Below are 8,532 nucleotides of genomic sequence, written 5' to 3'. Positions count from 1 at the left end.
AACAGGTTCCTTAACGGCTGGTCTTGGCCTCAGGTTTTCCTTGCAGCTTCTTAAACATTACTTTGCTCTGTTACCTCTTCTCCCTTTGCTATCCCCATAGCTGGACTAGAATTCTCCTATCATTCCCCCTTGAAAGAATTCCTGTCTGTGAGCTTGAGGAAACATGACCAGCTTGTCACATAGGGCCGGGCTTTTTCTCTCACGTGCTGCTTTCAAAGGAACTTAGTGGGTGAGCTGTGCAGTGGGATGCTGCACAACGAAGGCCCTGGTGCTGCAATCAGACTTCTCGGGCAGCAGCTGTCCTGCCAGGAGGGGTTTGCTTCACCAAGTGCTGCGTGGGGAGCTCTGCCACAGCTTCTGCTTCTTCCAGTTTGGGAGGGCAAGTAGCCTGAAATATGAGGAATCTGTGACCTGCCGCCTTGGTGCCGGCTTTCATTTGCTCTTCCGTATTGTTTGGGTTGTACAGGCATCCAATCCTCAATAGTATCTGTGTGTGATCAGGTTACAGAGCTGTGCTTCCAAAATGGACAGAGAGCAATACGTGTGCACAGTTCTGACAGTGTGGAAGGGATGATTTTCAACATCACCTCCACCAAAAATAGTGTTTGCCAGAACCCTGCACTTCTGCTTAGCGCTGCTATCGAGAGTCTACCTGTGCTGAGATGTGTTTGGTGCTGTATCTTTGTATCTCAGAACTCAGGTCCCATCAGCTTTGTGCTTTCCTGTCAGTCCCCCTGGAATTTTGGATGCTAGAGGTCTCCAGCTGCCCTTGGAAACCTTCTGTCACCACGTGTAGAGCTCTGAAATCATACCTACTGAACCCTAGTTAGGCAAGGCTCACCTGTTGCCTGACAAGAGATCCATGTGCGTGCTGACAGCTTATAACATGCTAGGATGTCTTTTTTAAATGCCTCCAGCAAAATCGTCAGCTGGAATTTCCATCAGCTATTAGATTCTAAACTCCCCAGGTACTTGTTATGGGAAGTGGCTGTAGGTAAATAAGGTTTTGAAGGCTTCCTCTGTGTGTTCCATGTACTGGGTTCATATGCGAGTAACCATAGTTCTCTCAGACACAGCTGGATTCTGCCATGATGCAGCAGCTCTCAGCCACAGTCTGGAGATATTTATTTACACATCCTGTGTGTATGCCCTGTGTGCAACACGCACTGGAATGGTAAGTTTAAAATACAAGGATTGCTCCAAAAGTAATGCCTCCTATCTTATTCCATTGGCCCACAGTATCAGAGGCAGGTGGTTGCAGCAGTGGTAACAGCAATGTGAAGGACAAGCCACGTTCTGGATGGCCATATACAAGCTGTAACACCACAAGATGGAGAGCAGCTTGATCAGCTCATCTGTGCCGAATTGGCGAATGATGGTGACTATGTTTAATAAAAGCATTCTGGAGCTGAGAATTTCTCTATCAAATAGTGTTGTTGTTCTCTTTGTTTCTGTTGTAGTTTCCATGGAAATAAATAGAAGGCATTACTTTTTGAACAATCTATGTACTACATATCCTTTTTGTAGGCAATGTGTGCAAATCATGTTTAGCACTCAGTTCCTAATTCATACAGAAAAGGCCATCAGGCCTTGAGTGCATATATATGTACTAAAGGTAAGCATAGAGACCAGAGTTAATGAAAGGAGGAGCAGGAAACAACTGAAGGCAGACTGCAATACTGAATGTATTACCTACTATAAATAGCATAAAAGTAATTTATAGCAAGTCAAATGCAAATAACACTTGTTTTCTATAATTCTCTTTTGATTTCAATGGATTAACAACTCCAGAAGCTGTCAAAAAGTGTTTTATATTGATTATGTTGTGGTTTTGCTTGCATTTAAGGCCCCCAGACTTTCTAGTTATTGTTTGGTCTACTGGAAAGAAGTCTTAATTCTAGCAAATAAGTGTTTAAGTGATTCTGATAGGTGTCTAGACAAACAAATCCTATAAATGGCTGTTTTCAGTCTCTGATATCAAGGACTTGGTGGGAATTTATTTGGAGGAAATACAGGCTCGTCTCTGATTTAGACTAAAGCTGCTTTACTAGTATTAAAGGGGTGAAAATACAAAAATGTAGAAAACTGTGCTAACTTGCATATGCTTTAAAATTGATTGGACGCATCTCTTACGTACCTTACTTAAAGGAATGTTAAGCTCTTTTACTACATCTGCAAATTACAGCTGTTTGACAGTTTGGGTTTAGTCTGACAGCTCGCATCAGTCAGAATGTGATGAGCAGAAGACCAAGAGGCTGCAATGCTTGCTGACAACTGGAACTCGTAATTTGAGTCAACTAGAAAATGTTGAAAAGTCGGTACAAACTGCCTGTGATGTGTTGAAGACACGTGTTGTGCTCCTGTTGGCTGCAGGGAGATGCAGGTGGTCATGGAAATGGAGTGGTCGCGACCCAGAGTGGGGGCAAAAAGTCTTACTCTAGGACCATGTTGTCATCCAGGTGGATTTCTCTATAAATGACCACATCGAACTCCTAAGGCTTGAAATCAACTAAAAAGTAGTTTAGTGCTAAAACTTCAGTTTTAGTATAGGTCAGTGTAAGTGTGGTGTGAGCTCACAGATGCGTGTGTGTCCTCTAAGCATAGAAGGCACTGAAATTGCATGGTCTAAGTGTAACCAGTCGAGTAGAAGAGCTGTCTCTCTTTGCCAGAAAAGATTCCTTGGTAAATTACTTTGTTATGTCTCTGAGTGAAGTGTATGGTTCCTGGCAGAGAGCAGGATTCCCTCTGGTATATTTTGAAGGCAACACCAGCTTGTTTTAATGCACACTTGTTCTGAAGTTACAGAACATGTTACAAGAGCTGTTAGAATGGCTGTGCAGAACTTCAGAAAACATTGGTTTACCATATTAGTGGCAACGTAGCCAACTGAATTCAGATGGTGCTCTTTTCTAAAAAAAGGAACGTGGCCACAAAGGAGTGAAAAAACCCCATAATATTCAGTGAATTATCCAACTGTTGCCACCATAGTTTTGAGTCACAGATCATACAACAGTTAGCAGTAATGAGAGCAAATATGTGAAGGAAGTTCTTGCTGCTAAGTTTCTTCTTGCTGTTTGACCAGACGTTTGTAATCTGCAACAGGAAAGAAAGCCACTGTGTTTGAAGAGAACAAGAATAATGTACAAGTATGGTCACACAACTGAGGGTGTGCATTTGTCCTTCATGGAAGACCTCTAAATCCATCCAAATGTTGGGATTTCAGTCAAGGTTAAGTTCTGTGGGTCTCAAAATCTTGGTGCTACCATCACAGAAGGCTGTGAGTAAAGGCTGGCAATTGAGAGCTTGCCACAAATCCTGTGGATCAGTTGCGTAGCTTCTTTTTGCTTCAGGTTACTTAGGCAGTACTGTCATTATCTACTGTATGAAATGAAATCACAACTTTGCATGTGATTGTCAGGAAGATCCCAGGCTACAGGCTATCTGGCAGAACTGCTGCCTCCTCTTTGGGAGAAAAGCATGCGTTATTCTCTGTGGGAACAATAGATTAGAGGGCATTAATCTCTTTACACTGAGGCCTTGCACAGTGTCCTGTGAAAGAAGATGACCCCCTCAGTGTTTACACTGGTTTGTGTAGCTTTCAGTCTGAAGGGCAGAGAAATCTCATCACTTGAGAACTCCTAGGGCTTCAGTGCGAAGCTGAAAATCAGACTAATTTGAACAGAGACCACGCTGACAGCAAGCTACTCCAGGATATGTGATGCACTGTAGAGCTAACCGAGCTGCCCTATGCCCTTAGGACAGGCTAATAACTGAATAAGGATTTTCCCCCCCTTTTTTTACTGTTTTTATTTAAACTAGATGCAAGATGAAAAAAAAAAAGAAAAGCAAGCATGCATGCCCTGCATTTCCTAGAGGAGGAGCTAAGTGTTGTGGTGGAAATGGTAAGAGATCCTTTTGTGCTGCAGGCTGAGGCAGATGAACTGCAGACCTTCAGCATCTCTCTGGAGGGAAAATGTGATACCCCAGAGACTGGGTTATCAAAACAAGCAGGCCACCTCTGACTATTAAAAAATGCCCTTTAATTTTTACCTTAGCCTTTATTTTGGGGAAGTTGATGAGAGATGAAAGAATCGTATTAATCTGTAGTTCTAGTTGTGTTTCTTTTTGTTGTCAAATGTTTTGCCCAAGGAAGACAGCTAAGTTGGGTTGCATGGGTGTAAAACTTTCCTTTTACTGATATTAAAATAAATAGGCGACTCTCATTGAACTGCAGCTTGGTTTTTGTTGGGTTGGAAAGCATTTTTTCTGCGAGGAGATGATTAAAACACCATATATCCTCACATTAATAAAAATCCCTTGTGAAAATGCTGAAACTAAATGGAATATTTCCAGAAAAATCAAGCATTGTTATGATGTTTCTGAAGCGTGTGTAAAATAATCCTGTCTTCCAAGAAGATGCTTAGAGTCCTTTGGATGGAGTAGGCATCTGCCAGAGTAGAGTCACACATAAGATAACATGATTGACCATTTTTGGCATACGATGGTCTAAATTGGCTCATCTATTGGCTGTCAGTCTCTGCTGAATTAGATCCAATTCTTTGTAGGCACGTTTCCATCTGGTTAAGTTTAGGACTCAAGCTGTTTATATATTAAAAAAAAAAAAAAAAAGTATTTCATACCAGTAACAGTCACTGGGAAAAGATTTTTCTTATGTTCCAAATGCATTTCAGAACTATTTGGCTTCCCTTACTGGGCAAAATAACCTTCTAAAAAGTGAAAGATGCACCCATGTTTTAAGATCCTTGTAACACAGATAAAATGGAAATTCAGATTTTTATTCGTGCACACTTACATGATTATATGGCTGCATATAATTCTGTAATGTGCTATTCTTCTACATTCAAAAAAAAAAAAAAAAAAAGCCAAACAGATTTTAAGCCTGCTAATATTTTAGCTGTGTGCATTAGGAAAGTGGGATGAATACATGATTGGCCTTGCATTATTTTTATTCTGAATATTAGCCATCTGGCACTGTGTGCTTCAGTATTTAGTGCCACAAATAATAATGAAAAATATGGTAATATCTCATGATGCTTTAACATAAAAATATAAGACAGAGGGTATAAAGCTTTGGGTGTATAATCTTAAAGCTGCCAAAGCAACTTCTTCCCTCTGCCCTTGTTTTCCATAAATGACTCTTTGATTGGAGACAGTAGCGGTAATACGAAAGTCGCTGGTTAACGCATGCTAATGAAGCTGCTTTTCTTGTACTTAATGGACTGTGGTCCTGAAGAAAACAGGTAGTAAACCCCCAGGATTTGTACCTTTCTATTCATGTAGATGTGGGTGCATCCAAGATGCACAAGGAAATGCGATTTGCCTCCTGTTTCCATGCAGCCCGCCCCAAACGGAGACAGGAGCGTAACATGAAAGATGACAAGGCTAAACAGAATTTGAGTTGCCATCTGTTGGCACGGAGTTCTCACCAGCTCTTTTCAACTCTGCCGTGCTCATCCAGGATTTTAGATGCACGGCAGCTTGGCCAAAGCAGTGGTTAGGGCCAGAACCACCTACTGCTTGTCTGCGGTTCACCGGTCTGTGCACATAGCAGAAGCATCCCGCGTAACCCGGTGCACTAGATTGACTGCCTGCAAGTGGATCAAATCCACGATGGATGCACAGCAAGCTGGCCTCTTGCTGGCCCAAGGATCGCTGCCCAAGCAGTAGATTTGGTGAGCAGGGGCTGTTTGGTGTGTCGGTCCCACTTTCTTTCACCTCCGCTTCCTCCTTGTGCATATCCTGATCCTTTTGCTTTCTCCAGATTTTGTTCTAACCTGTGCTCTGCTTCGTTGCAAATACACCAGACCGTTCTTAAGCCTTTTTTGTAGTTGCTGGGTTGGATTTTTTTTTTTTGTGTGTGTGTTTTGGTTGGTTGGTGGTTTTCTTTTTTTGCTTTCCTCTGCTAATACAGTAGCCTCCCCTAAATGTCCAAGGGTGTGAGGCCTGCCAAGGAAATGGAAGAACACAGAGCCCTCTGTCCGCAGAGTGTTCCTCTTGGCCAAGGCACAAATGTGTGCTTTTATTTCCTCCTGCTCAGAAGCCACAAATAATCAGGTGTTTGGCCATGGGAACATGGTAAGATAAATGTGTGATCTGAACCAAGATTTGTGATTTAAAGTTGAAGTGTTGGGAAGGAGAGAGGAGAGAAAATAGAGAAATAGGTATGGACTAATTTGGGAGATCAGAGCCAATTAGCAACACAGTTTTAATGTTGTATTCAGCCATGGGAGCCTCAGAGGTTATTAATCTGCTGGAACTTTCTGACTTGAATGAGGAGGGTTTTTCAGCCTTGTGATGGCGGTGTGAAGGAGGGGTGTTGGGGGGGCTGGAGGGCAGTTAACCAGTGGAACAAGAAGTGTGTAAAGGAACAGAGAAGACCAGAAAACAAATCTGGGCCCCTCCTTACTTTTTTTTCTTCCATGGCCTTACCAGGCACAGCAGGAGTTTGTCTCCCTACTGGCTCTGACTTTCACCTTTCTCAGTGTTTCCAAAATATCACCGGTCAGGGCAAAGGGAAGGCATGCGCTGAGCAGTGTTGTGTTTCTCCAGCTCCTCAGCATTCTGGAAAGGGTACAAAAACATCAGGGAATGGGGAAGGAGTCTTTCTGCCACCCGTGGCCTTGCTAGTGACAGACCCTGTAGTGCTGCATTTCCATGCTGTATGATAAAGCTGCACAGCTTGCAGGGGTGACGGGCCAGGAGCCATTCTGCGTGTGGCAGTTCATAATCCCAGCTTTGTTTCTGCTTCAGGAATTGCTTCAGCCTCAATAGGAGTGAATCACTGTTTGGAGGCTCAGAATTCTTTTCCACCACCCGCAGTCAGGACTGAATCACATGTGAGGACTGGGGGAAGGAGGCGACAGGGTCACCTGCCTGGACCAAAGCCCTGGGCATGGAGTGCCTCCTGTTCCAACTGCTTTTCCCCTGCTAACAGCACAAAACCCACTCCTCCATGCAGCATGCTCCAGCTATGGGCCTGCTGTCTTCTCCCCAGCCCGGCCCCTGCCTCCGTCCCCACACAGAACCGTTTTGGGCAATTGTGCCTGGATAACGGAGCTCTCCATGGACTGTTTTTTCCAGCACATCCCTTCACACCTCCTGCACCCTCTCCATCCCTTTGTGTCTCTCCCAGGCACCTAAGAAGAAGCTGTGGCTCTGGAGTGTGAATGTAGCTGTTACCATCATCCAAGTCTTGACTTCCCTTCTTGGGTGGACCAACAAGCAGTGCCTGAAAGCAGAGTCAGCTGGGCAGGAGGGTGTTGTTTGAAGGAGGAGGGAGAAGAAGATAGGTGTAAGCATCTGCTCTGCCTCAGCTTGGGGCAACTGGCTGTGCTGCGTTCTGGCCAAGCTATGCCAGAGGTTTAGCAGTGCAAGGAGGGCAGTGTCATGTGCTGGGGGATGGCAATCTCTCCTTCTGTGGCGGCTGCGGGGTCACTCTGCCACAAGGCCCTTAGCACCTGTTCTTAGATCCCTTAGCTCTTAAGTGGCAGTCTGAAAATTCAGTATCCTCCAGCCAGGGCGGGTGGCTGTGCTTCCATCACGTCAGCGTGCCTGTAAAGCTGACGTTCGTTTCTGTTACTTTAATCGTTCTGCGGAGAAAAGGACGTGCTGGGTGAAGTTAAAGGCAGCGCTAGGGCGGGCGTTCGGGATGCACAAAGCTGCGAGGACCGAACTCTGCAACTCCCGCAGCGACGTGCTGCTGCCGGGAGGGAAACTGACGGGAGGCAGCTGTGCGGGGTGCTGCACGGGCGGTCGTGGCTGTGTGCGGCACGGCCTGGGCGCGGCTCTTCCCGAGGAACACACGCGTGGCTGCCCGCGGCGCAGCGCCGAGCCAGGCGTGCGGGGCGCTGAGATCGGGGCGCTCCGGTGCCCCATAGCGTCACCTGCAAGTCCCGGCGGCACCTGCCCGACCTGTCGGAACGTACAATCTCCGTGCAGCGTCGGGGATGGAAAAGCAGCGGCGCGAGGCGCAAGCGGAAACTTTAACGTAGGAACCTCTGCTCGATACCGAGGCGCCCGGTAACGGAGCCCGAAAGCTCACGGTGACGCCGCTCCTCCTTCCCCGCCGCAGCCGCTCCGCGCTCCGGGTCCGCTCCCCGTTTCCCAAGCCCCGCGCTGACCCCGTGGGCGCAGGTGCACAACTTTCAGCTCCGACGCTCGGGGAGGGGCGGGCGGGGCCGCGGGGGCGATGCCGCGGGTCCCTCCTTCCCGGCGCTGCCCCGCGCCCACCGGGGCCGTACCGCGGCCCGGCACCGCCTCCCGCCGCCGCCGCCGCTCCCCCTCTCCCGCAGCACCGCCGCGGTGCGGCAGCGGCCGCCCTCCCTCGTCCCTCCCTCCTCCCTCCCGCAGCCGCGCCCGGCCCGGCCGTGCCCCGAGCCGCGATGCCGCCCCTCCCCGCCGGGGGCACGGCGGGCCCAGGCGGCGGCACCTGTCCGCGGCCCGGCGCCAGGTGAGCCGCCCCGCCCCGCACCGCCACGCCGCCGGAGGGGCCGCGGCCGCGCGCCCTTTATG

The 8,532-nt window shown here is 47.5% G+C and overlaps 1 protein-coding gene across 2 annotated transcripts in view; it reads left to right on the top strand.

Annotated features, from left to right (window-relative positions):
• The first annotated feature begins 8,420 nt into the window (after positions 1-8,420).
• The window catches only part of NEXMIF (neurite extension and migration factor), a 121,851-nt gene continuing 121,739 nt past the window's right edge, over positions 8,421-8,532 (top strand). For both annotated transcript variants that reach the window (XM_042876521.1, XM_042876523.1), the window contains exon 1: positions 8,421-8,470. The gene's annotated coding sequence lies outside the window, so the exon portion shown is untranslated. The remainder of the gene's footprint in view (positions 8,471-8,532) is intronic.

This window comes from Lagopus leucura, unplaced genomic scaffold (assembly GCF_019238085.1).
Source record: "Lagopus leucura isolate 7727_CA_CO unplaced genomic scaffold, USGS_WTPT01 Super-Scaffold_100016, whole genome shotgun sequence".
NCBI lineage: Eukaryota > Metazoa > Chordata > Aves > Galliformes > Phasianidae > Lagopus > Lagopus leucura.
This window is presented reverse-complemented; position numbering and strand designations above follow the sequence as displayed.